This window comes from Marmota marmota, unplaced genomic scaffold (assembly GCF_001458135.2).
Source record: "Marmota marmota marmota unplaced genomic scaffold, marMar, whole genome shotgun sequence".
NCBI classification, from domain to species: Eukaryota; Metazoa; Chordata; class Mammalia; order Rodentia; family Sciuridae; genus Marmota; species Marmota marmota.
In genome coordinates, this window is record NW_025999900.1 from 25,966,890 (window position 1) to 25,978,966 (window position 12,077).

The 12,077-nt window shown below is 34.3% G+C and overlaps 1 protein-coding gene across 1 annotated transcript in view; it reads right to left on the minus strand.

Annotated features, from left to right (window-relative positions):
- Positions 1-12,077, minus strand: part of Npas3 (neuronal PAS domain protein 3) — an 828,669-nt gene that overhangs the window by 413,439 nt on the left and 403,153 nt on the right. The window lies entirely within an intron of this gene.

Consider the following 12,077-nt stretch of genomic DNA (forward strand, 5'->3'; position numbering starts at 1 on the left):
ATAATAATTGTTCAATTATATATTCAATTTAGATCATATTATATTTAGAGATTTTCTAAATATTTTAAAGTAACTCTGGTTTGATTCTTCTAAGCTACTTTCCCCAAATTTCTCAGAATACTACTGTTCTAGGCTATTCACAGGTGTCTGCAATCAGTTTAGTCTGAGAAATAATGTACATTCCCATTCACTCACCCTCCAAACCTTTCTCAAACCCAAAATGAACCCAAAAGGCTTTTGAAATTCTGGAGACTGAGAAGAGAAAGCAGACCCTGCCACACAGCCTGAGTTTTGAATCCAAGGTTAATGATAGCTGTGTCACTCTTCTATGTCATTCCTAGCTCATGTGGGTAACAAGAATATGATGTCTTCTCCCACCAAGGACTATTCTCAAGCCAAAAAGAACATTGTAACCTAGCACAGATTTGCGAATATCTTTATATATCACCACAGAGCTATAAATACCTACAAATGAGAAAATTATTCATATTCATATTTACACATAACCTTATGAGTTTGAGACCTCTGCCCACTTTTTAAATTGACAGTATAATTATCTTTCTGTCCCATTTTAATCTTCAAATAATCCAGTCACCTTTAGTACCTGAGAAATAATTAAAGATGTTTCCATACTTCGCAAACAATATTCTTAGCATGCCCACAAATGAAATTTGCCTGATCGCAATGATATTGCTGCTCTTTTGTTTTCTTTCCCCAGACTTTACTATAAGTGAGTATTCTAAAAGAAGGCATGTGTCAGACCCTCCAACTACTCCCGCCAAGACCTACATGAATATCAAAGTTAAAAAGGTATGTGTAAAGAAGGTGAACTGTGTAGGTTTGTGATTATAGCAAGTGCTCATTGATTAGCCTCAGGCTGGGTGATCTGATTCCCTCCTGTTGTGTCTACAGGGTGGCCACCCATCAACTTCTCTTCAGCTGTCACTCTCTATGTGCTCTGTGCATAGTATCTCATCTAAGCTAGGCATTGTGTGTAGCCATTCTCATCTAACTCTTGCAGTACTCTGCACGTACTCTTGCAGTGTGTGTGTTTGGGGGGGGCAAGCATCATATATCTCTTTTTTAACCACATAAAAAATCTCCATTCTGCACTGAAAAAAAAAAAAATGAAACTTGGAGAGTTTAAGTACTTTGCCTAAGTTCAATATCTAAAAGCAGGATTCAAATCCAGGTACAACTGATAATGGTTCTGCCTCTCATGGAACCATGTTATTTTATTTTTTTCCTGGTCTTCTCCACTCATGGTGGGAATGCTGAGGAGTCAAACATAACTCATTTTGTACTCCAGTATTTTCTCCAGTTTGATACACATTAGGCACTCAGTAAATGTTTACTGAACTGAAGCTCAGTGCTTTAAGATTTATTGTCTGGTTTTCCTGGATCCTGACCACCCAAGATAATCTGTTTTGCAACTAGAAAGTCCTCATTTACTGGTTTTAGTTAAGTGCCCAGATGCCTTGCCTTTCATTCACAGTAGTGACTTCAAGCCCTTCCCTACCCACAGATTTCACATATTTCTTAGCAAACAATGAACGCGCTTAGCCTGCAAATCAAAGTTAGTGATGTGTATAAAAACCCAGGATGATGTGTATCTGCTGTCCCCCACCCCCACCCCATCATAAAAATCCCTCTGAGTTCTCTCTTCTGGTCTTCATGTGGAAAGGTACCCCTTATCAGCATAACAGATCATAGATTTTTCTGCAACATGCATGAGGAAAATCATATGTACCCTTCAATGTCTGGCAAACATAATTTATAGCAATGGATGAGGACTAGTTCTATCTTCTAGCTCTTCTGGAATTCTTATTAGCTCTTTATTCCCATTTTTCTAAGAAAGTTGAGACATAATAAGAATAATAATGACACATCACATCTTAGTTTAAAAGAAACTTCAATTTTGAGTCCCTCTATAAGTTGTTTTTTCTAGTTGTTTCTAAGTTGGTAATGACTATTTAGACAACTGCTTTGGTTTTTAAGAGAAGGGTTTTCATTTGAGGTAAAAAATACATGGTCGTTTTTAAATGGTGTATTTTGAACTAATGTATACTGTCAAATATAAATACTATCAATATAAACAATGTTTGTTCTATTAAATGAAAATTATCTTGAGGATTTATTGATAATGTTCCTTATTTCTTCTACATTGATAATGCTCCTATAAGCATTAACATGTTTCTTAAGAACCTGCACAGTATCCTAGACTACTCTGCATATAGACAGAAACATTAGCTGTTTATCAAAAACTTTCTGTACACAAGATTCTATACCAAGCACTTTGAACTATACTATCTTTACAACATGCCTCCAGAAAATCCTTTCTTCAATTTTAAAGATGAAGAAATCAAGGCTCAGAGAGGGCAAGAGATAATTCTAGGTCTACACAGTTAAGAAATTAGCAAGCTGAGGCATGAATTCAAATTGGCTGGATATAAAAATCTCTGCAGATACTGAATTTGCCTACTCTTTCTGTGTCCAGAGGATATGAATGAACACTGACCTGAGAACATGGAGATAAAACAAAGCCCTGGGTTCTGAGGTTCACTCTGACTCTGCCTCAGATTTATTCGCTTATTTTTTTATTTACCAGGTATTTTCTGAGAACCTATTATAGAAAGACCTCAAATTTTACACTTTTAATATACAAATATTAATACCTGCTCTGGCATGCCTCTGAAAGCTATAGGAAACTTATACTGACTTGGTGGGATTTGAGCTTTTCAGAGAAAATTTTCATGAGTTATTTTTCCAGACTGTAGCAAATGAAGAGCCCTAATGTCCCCTTCTGTTTTTTTAAATGACAAGTTTTAAACTTTCACAATTATATAATATCTTCTCATAATCATGAATATGATTTCATATGGTCTAAGTTGGTTCTGAATAGTAAATTATACTTTTCCCTGCAAAATGAAATTTTAAGGCAACTTGGTATCATGAAATAATAGTTTGCCATCAACTCTATATATGCTTCAGTTTTTCAATTTTGCAAATGGAGATTTTGATAAAACATATATTCTTAAGATAATGTGAAGACCAATAAGGAGGTCATTCATAGCCATCTCATACCAAGATTCTCCAATAGATGCAATTCAGTTAGTTTGAAACATTAATCTAGATAGAAAACAAATGCCACGGTTACAGTGCTGCCTACTTCATTAAACCTAACACATTGCAGGTGGGAGATCCAACTGACTACCTTGATATTAGTTTGTCAAACTAGGCAATGAACATGTCACATCTATTCTATAAAATTGATTTCAAAAGTTATTCATGTACAGTAACCTGGGCCAGTTTCCAATCGAAGTTATGAATTAACTTTCAACATTAAAAACATTTTTCTAAATGTCAATGCTGCTATCTTATTTGAGGTGAAGATATGGAAGAGGTGAATAACAGATTTAAGAAATTTCTGCTTTTCTTTCCTATTCTTTCTTTTTAAATAAAAATTCTGCAATCCTTACTTTTGATTGTTTTACAGCTCAATTGATAAGGTGTGTTCCTTTTTTTTTTGTTCAAGAAAATTTAAAAGTAACTAATTTAAATATGCAAAATTATCTTGAGTTGTTCATACGTGAACTTAAAAGCCGTGCAACACAGGAAAATTAAGTAATTATGCCTCCAAGTTATTTACTGCAATTAAGCTCATTTATCATATGCAAATTAGTGCAAACTGGTCTCATTAGTTACTAAATTACTCAATATGAGCTGAACAATGTAGCACTCCAGTTTGTAATGAAAAATCCCTGTAGAGGCAAGCAGTATCAATTAAGCTAATTTGCATATGCAAATATATTCACTAACTTTCTCTTTTCCTATATTTAGTTTTACATTTTCTTACCATTCCAGATCATGGGGAGACTTTAGGGTCACTCACCTATCTCTCCTTCTTCTATCATAACTGAAGGAATTAATTCAGAATGCCTCTATTATTTGAAATCATTTCATTTTATTTTAGTGCTGATGTCCAGAGGGATAGCACTTTATCAAGAGCCATCAGGAAAAAGATAATTCAAATTCCTAGTGATGACTTCTTTGATACTTATAAGTTCCAATAAAATAAATAGTTGAAATTCTATCTCATCACTAAAATAGAAAATACACTCGAAGGCATTACTCTTATGCAGAAAAGACTTTTGAAAACATTACCATCAGATGTAAAAGGAATGTTGACTTAGCTAGACAGCATCTTAATAATAATTTGTATTTTTATATTAGTCAGCATTTGAGCTATTTTAGGTGTATTCACTTTCCTTTGCCCAGATTTTTGAATCATATTAGTTAACCTTTTAATTTATTTTGCAGAAAGAAATTAAAGGTGATATTGATAACAGCCCTTTTGACATTCTCTACATCCACCCCAACACTGTTTAAGTATACTTTATAGTGTCAACTATACATTGTTTTTGCCTATACTTCCAGTATATCTTCTCTACCAGAATCTTCAGTTCCATAGTTGACTGGTCTCTGAGACTGGAGTGGTACTGTGACCTGAAGTACCTGAACACTAACAAGGATATATAGAAGATAATATTTATTTTGCTTTCCTTATTACAGCAATACAAATTTTCAAAAATTTTTGGTAGAGAATACATATGTTCTCATTTGTCTGACAATAAATCTGCAACACCAAAATGGTATATGGACCAACTATGAGTCCAGCATCTGTTCGTTTTTAAAAAATTCATTTTATTTTTATTTGTAGATGGACATGATACCTTTTTGTTCTTTTTTTAATTTATTTTTATGTGGTGCTGAGGATTGAACCCAGGGCCTCACACATGCGAGGCAAGCGCTCTATCACTGAGCTACAACTCCAGCTGTAGCATCTATTCTTAACCAACCTATTGTCAGTAACAATAGAAATATGGAAATTAAAATGTAAATCTTAACCTGATTTTCTTCTAAATCTGATCCATAACAGACTCTGTAAAAAAACACAGGCTTGGGCTGTGGTTGCAGCTCAGTGGTAGGGTGCTCACCTTGCATGTGTGAGACACTGTGTTTGATCCTTAGCACCACATAAAAATTTAAAAAAGTATTGTGTTCATCTAAAACTAAAAAAAAATAATAAAAAAACCACAGGCTTTTTTTTTTTCTTTTTTGAGACATGTCTATGTACTATCCTATATTCCATAGTGGAAGGTTTGAGAGGGAAAACTTAAAAAGACATGAATGAAATCTGACAGTTCATTTAGGCCATCATCCATGTCATTTACACAAATCCTTGATGAGTTTGTCTAATAAATAGAAAAAAGTTAATAGTTAAATTTGAGTAACTTCTCTGTATTTTTAGAAAACACGTACCTTAATGAAACTATTTTCCTATGGTCCACTATAAGCCATATATTCATTTTGTACAACAGAGTTATTCTACTAATAAATTATCCTTGCAAAACTATTTTCCTAGATATGCCATAGAAGACAGACAATCATACAACCATTCTACTGAGCCTTTACTACTGTCAGAGAACCTGATGTACTAGAGTTTTAAAATGTTCGTAGAGGTTCTTTATGGTCCCTCAAAGGATCTGTCCACGGAAGTTCTCTTTCAGTTTGGGGCCTAAATGTTCTAAAAGCAATATGAAAATTCCCTTTTGACCAAAAAAATGCAGGGGCAATGACCTAGACCTGAGGGGGTGGTTCTTGTAATATGGCCAATCACAAAATTGATATAGTGATACCATTACTTCCACTTAAAAGACATTTCTTACAGAATATCCTTTTTAACTGAGTTTAAATAATAAATTCATTCCTGTGTCATTTTTGTACAAACATGTGAGTACTTATGATAAAATCATGCAAATCATAAAGTTTTATTTTATGATACCAAACATATTAAGCAAAAGACTGTCTTTCAATCACTTTATAAGCACATGACAGTTATTAGTAATTATGTGTATTATATAATGTCAGTAGTATAATATATATGTACATACAGTTTAATATAAAATGCTGAGAATGAATTCAAATATAAGCTTTAAATATCTTCCACTTACTAGGTCTGATTTGATTGTTTTAACACCTGTCAAGTGAGTAAAGTAGCATTAGTATGGAGTATGCAAAAACATATTACAACTTTCTATAACAATTATATAAACATTATTTACAGAGTGAAAAAAAGCAAATCCTTCTGCTAAGGGCATACAAATAATTAAAGTACTCCATTCATAAATCTGGCACCTAAGGGAAAGCCATTCCGCTAGTTAATTTTATGACTTGCAAAGATGATATTTATTATCATTTTGTGTTTCGTTAACTTCAATAAGTTAAAATATGAATATGCTATCTGGTCACTAAACTGGAAAAGTAAAAATAAATACCATTCATATTTTTTTCATGCTAAGGAGAGAATGAAGTAGAAACAATAATGCCCTATGGAGAACTTTCAAAGCAGAAACCAAATTTGTGCTTAGTCACATGTACCATATTTAGGAAAGATCCTGCATGATTATCTCCTGAAGTTCTTGGATTTTTACCTAGCCTGTCACCAAATGTATAATCCACAATCTTGACTCCTTGCCTTCTCATTCCTCAGCTAAACTTTAAAAAGTCAAAGAGGAATATAATGACTAAAATGTCTTGACTCAGGCCCAGTAGGTACACTTCACAGCCCTGACATCCCTTGAACCCTTGCCTCCCTTGGGAAGTTGGCTCTTTCCCAAAATTCATGCCTCTAATAGCTACAGGTCCACTGGGACCATAAAACTGATCACAGTCAATAGTAAGGCTCCGTGAGAATGGTGGCTCCTGAGTTGGGCAATGTACAACTCTGGGCCTTGGTCCTGCCCCCATACACTAGTACTGTTTGGAAACTGGCCTCACAGAAGTTGATTTTACATTGATGAATCCTCATAATATTCAGCTTTTTCCCCTTTAGGAGGAAAAGAAATTTTAAGAAATTTCATCAAATTTCCTAAGAAAAAATATGGTGAATTAGATATACAAAATAAAAACACTCATTATAGTCACAGTATGGATGCATCAAAAATTAAGAAGTTCATCCTCATCTCCTACCCTCAACCTCTATACACCAAGGGAAATGTGGTTTGTATTTCAATGAAACAGCGTTGGAGATGCAGGTAGCAGGGAAGCATGGCACCTGCTGCTGTCAGCCCCTCACTGGTATTTTGATCTAACCTCTCCTTCACCCTCCAAATTCAGTCAGTTTCCTAATCCTGTTCACTCCAACTATAATTATCTTAATTTTTCACTCTTAAAATAACTGTCTTTTAAAATGCTCTCACCATTGCTTGGGAAGTATTTCAATCTAGCTTTAGCATCCTGAGTTCAAATTTTACTCTGTTACCTAAAGACATGTAAACTTGAGTTATTTTAGTTTTCTAAGTTTTAGCTGACTTAATTTGAAAACAAACATAACCACAACCACAGTACCTATCTCACTGGGTACATATTGTGAATATTTGATGATATGAGAAGAAAAGTTAGCACAATACATAAAACTTAGTAAAATTTCAATCAACCTATGCTAAAATCCATTTGGACTAGGTTCTTCTAATTGAAACACACATACATGTACACCCTCTCAGTTGGTATTTGCATTAGAAATGCAAACTTTCAGATATAAGCAAAATATCCAATAGTGCAAAATAGTTAAATAAATTATGAAACATCCATAGTATGGTGTGTCATTTAGCCATTAATAATAATGAAAATCAATCCTTTCTTAACACAGATATGACCACAAGATATTGATTTTAAAAAGGCGGATTGCTAAAGAGCATATAATTGGCTAACAGAGCTTGTTTTCCATCTATCTTCTGATATGCACAAACTGCTTAGCCCCATAAATCTCAGACATATAAACACAGTCTCACAGCATGAAATACGAAATATTTCATTGGCACTATCATTTCATCTCCTGCACTTCTTTTATTACGAACATCCACATTCTTCTCCTTTGCCTTCTGCCATGTGTTAGGTTTATCTTCTACACCTAACACTCCAGTGCAACTGTTTCAATTGAAAAAACTTAAGGCATCTCTTCAGTATTTACCCTATTAAAGATTTATCTTCAGCTACCTTGACATTATTAATATTTCTTCCCCTAACAAAATCAAATTCTGTGGTGTCCTATTCCTTTTTGTCTTCTCTTTTTCTCTTTGCATTATAAGTGACAACTTGCCCCCATATGCTCCTTAACTCTCTCTTTGCTCTACATCAGTTCCATGGGTTTTCAATCCATTCCTTGATTTGAACTGCCATTTATTTCAACACCAGTGATTAGTATTTCCAAGCCCTATTTTCAGCCCTAGCTTCAACACTGCTTCAGAGGATCAGACCCAGGATTACAACTGCTCACCTCATATCAACTTGGCTATTTAAGAAAATATCCCTTTAAATTTCTCTCAGGCAAAAGGATCAGGATAGCTAGCTACCAATCTAGAGAACCTGTGACCATCATTAATCCTTCCATTTCCTAGTCTGTCCCCTCTACTTAATGACCTTGTGCCAATGATCCTATCTCAGTTTCATAATACCGCCCCATTCACAGAACTCTACCTTGGAGAAGATCTTCACTTTCTTTCTTGAAATGTTGTAACAATTTCCTAAATGGTCTCTTTATATCAGGCTCTCATAACTCAAAAGACTTCCTAGACACTGTATTTTGATAACTCCAGAAATAAACCGAATCCTTCCTGTCACTTCCCACATAAAAGCCATCTCCATTGGCTCATCACTAGTTAGAGAATCAAGTCCTCACCTCCTGGGTTGGCTCCCTCGGCCTGTCACACATGGTTCATGTAATTTCTCCACCTTCATGTCTTATGTGCTTCCTGAACATGTGAAACAGCCATCATATCAAACACACTAACAGTCCCCCAACAAGATCTATTTCTTGCTCCCTTGCCTTTGTGTTTGATACTCCCTTTGATTAGAATATTCTTCTATTTTTTTTTTCACCTAAGAAACTCCTATTCATCCATCAACAACTTTGAGATGTCATTTTTAACATTTCATGGCCAATTCTAGAGTCTTTGCTCTTTTGAAGCCCTATCATACTTGACCAGTTTAACATTCTTCACTCCTGGTTCCTGTTTCCTCAAAGGAATGCAAGGTAGTTAAAGATGGCAGCCACATACAATGAATATTGTGTTCTTACTAAGTATCTGAAATTTTGGAAGGAGGGTAAGTGACATAAACTGTGAGGGCAGAAACCATACCTCCACCTTATTGAGAACAGCTTTTATAAAGTATTTGCAAGAGAAGAAAGGGTACGAAGTAGAAAAGAAATGAAGAATTTATCCCAAGATGCCAGGAATCAATCAGACTCTACCATAGACCCTCTTGAAACAAGATGTAGAAATCATCTTAACCTTGCAGAACCTTGAGATATCGTTGAAGATGCCATAGACATGGAATCTACAGGCTTAAGGATTTCCCTGATAATTAGGCAAGGCAACTAATTACATAACCTAAAGGATGCTCTTCCTGATAATACTACCTCCCAACCCCATCTTGCCCACAATACTTTTGCTTAAGAGAATAAAATAGTATACAATTCCATACAGACTATGTAGTTCTTCTACTCCATTACCATTAATATTAAAAACCAAATGATACAAAAAGTACTAGTCTCTATGGAAATTTCAAGATCATTGCTTGAATTTCTTGTTAGCATATCTATGAAACCACTTACATTTTAAAGTCAACAGATTTGAACATACCCCACATGTGTATTTGGGTGTGATTTCTTTTTTCTTCTTCAGCTGTACACCACCTACCACCACCACCCCATCCTCTTTCCTTTTTTCTTTACTCTGAAGTCAAACCAAAACCATCTATTTTTTTTAATGAGGTCTTCAAATATATAGAATGGGCATTAATGTCCTTTTAAGTTATGTGTGTTCCAAACTAAACTTCCCCAGGTTCTTTGTTATTCTTCATGTAACATGATTTCTAGTTCACTTGCTAGACTGGTTATTTTCTTCCAAATGACATCCAGAGGTCTAGACTTCTCTTAAAATGTAGTGTCTGAACAGAGTGTAGCCACTCAGTGTGGAGAAGAGCAAGCAGCCTCCTATTAGATCCTCTCTCTCAAAGAAGCTTAATATTGAATGGGCACTTGAGAGAGAGCCAATCTATATTTTTATGCTGAGTTATATTTGATTCAAATCTTAAGTTCTATATTAGTTTTTAATTTTTGCAATTCCTAAGTCACTCTCCCATAGGATTTTGGAATCTTGATTTCCAGAATAAAATTAGAAGATAGTGATCATCTAGGGCCATTCTTTGAACGTTTTTTTTTTTTTTTCATTGATTCATTCTTAAGCACTGATTGCTTAAGGGTATAAACAGAAGTAATCCTGAATAACATCACAATCCAACAATATATGTCAGGGCTCACACAAAACTTATAATGGAGATTCTGAACAAAGTATGTACAGGAAAGAAGGATATAAAAATTTTAAAATCTGGGGCTGGGGATGTGGCTCAAGTGGTAACGCACTTGCCTGGCATGCACAGGGCGCTGGGTTCGATCCTCAGCACCACATAAAAATAAAATAAATATGTTGTGTCCACTGAAAACTATTAAATAAATAAATAAATATTTTTTAAAAATTCTCTCTTTAAAAAATAAAATAAAATCTGGAAAGAAATATAATCCTTTCTGTACCCTTAACACTAATCCTGGGTTACTGCCAAAGTAACTTGAAACTGTATGTACACAATGGAATAGCATCTCTTAAAGTGGGTTTGAAGAAATATCAGTTCTGAGATATTAACATGTATTAATGGAAAAAATGAGAAATACAGAATAAATGAAGTCAGAATTCTCAAGTCCTCATATTTCCAAATGTGAATTTTAATTTCCCAGATCTTAACAACATTAAAATTATCTCAGAAGATTATCGAAAATGATAAATTCCTGGTCCTGATCCTATATCTCTGATTCAGTAGACCCAGGTTGAGGCCCATGAACACACCCTTTCAGCAAGGGTCCAGTGATTCTGAAACTACCAGCAAAAGAACTGCTCTGGAAAACTCCTGGGATTGAACCATGAATTACCTTACTTTTCCAGGGAGAACTAGGAGGAGGCTTGTAGTATACATACTTTAGGGAATAATGTGCTAGATTCAATACTACTTTTGAATCTCTAGAAAATGAAAGCACCATTGAGGTAATTTTTTAACTCCAGATAGACAGGAATTTGGAATTTACTTTTATTTTGCCACGAAGTTTATCTAAGAAAAATGTAACCTTTTTAAAAATATAGCAACTTGCCTAAATATCCCAAACATGTCTGCTTCTCAAGTTCCAGGTAAAAATATCTTTCACAATTAAAAGAAAATTTGGTCATGGCAACATTTATCCTGGAAGCAGGAATAATGTAGAATAATTGCCCATGTATGAACGCAAAAGTATTGAATAGATGGCTTAGTGTTAAGAAAAAGTTTTTCAATAAGTGAGATGTTGAGCTGGGAATGAGTCTCTTGTAGGGTTAAATAACTATAGCTTCATCCTAGTAACCTTCACATTTATTTGTTAGGAAATTCACTGGGGAAAATATCAATTATTACTAGTCTTCTTTACTTAAAAATAGATTTCAAAAAATGTCACCCTGAGAAATTTTCTAATTTGGAGAGACAAACATTAATATTAGAAGCACGTAACAAATATAAACTCAAGCAAAGAACTGAAGTTTGGCAACACATAAAAATGTCACAGTACTTTTACAACAAAACTTTGCTCTTCGAAAACAATATATAGCTCCAAAGACACACACATATATCCACTTACAAACACAACATATGCACAATCACTCTGGGAACAGCCAGTTAACTATACATTGCACATTGACTAAATAGAGCAACCCATCTAAATGATTACAGCACAAGTAATACTTGCCCTCCCTTTCTCATTAATATTCTCTCAATGGATGACTTTCTAAAAAGGAGAAAAAAAATTCATAAGAATTTCAGAGTTCCAAGATAAAATAACAACAAACACATATTTGAAATTTCAAAAATTTACCAAAATATAAAAGTCAATCTATGATTATTTTTTTTTTTTGGTAAAATATAAGCAAGCTTCTTTT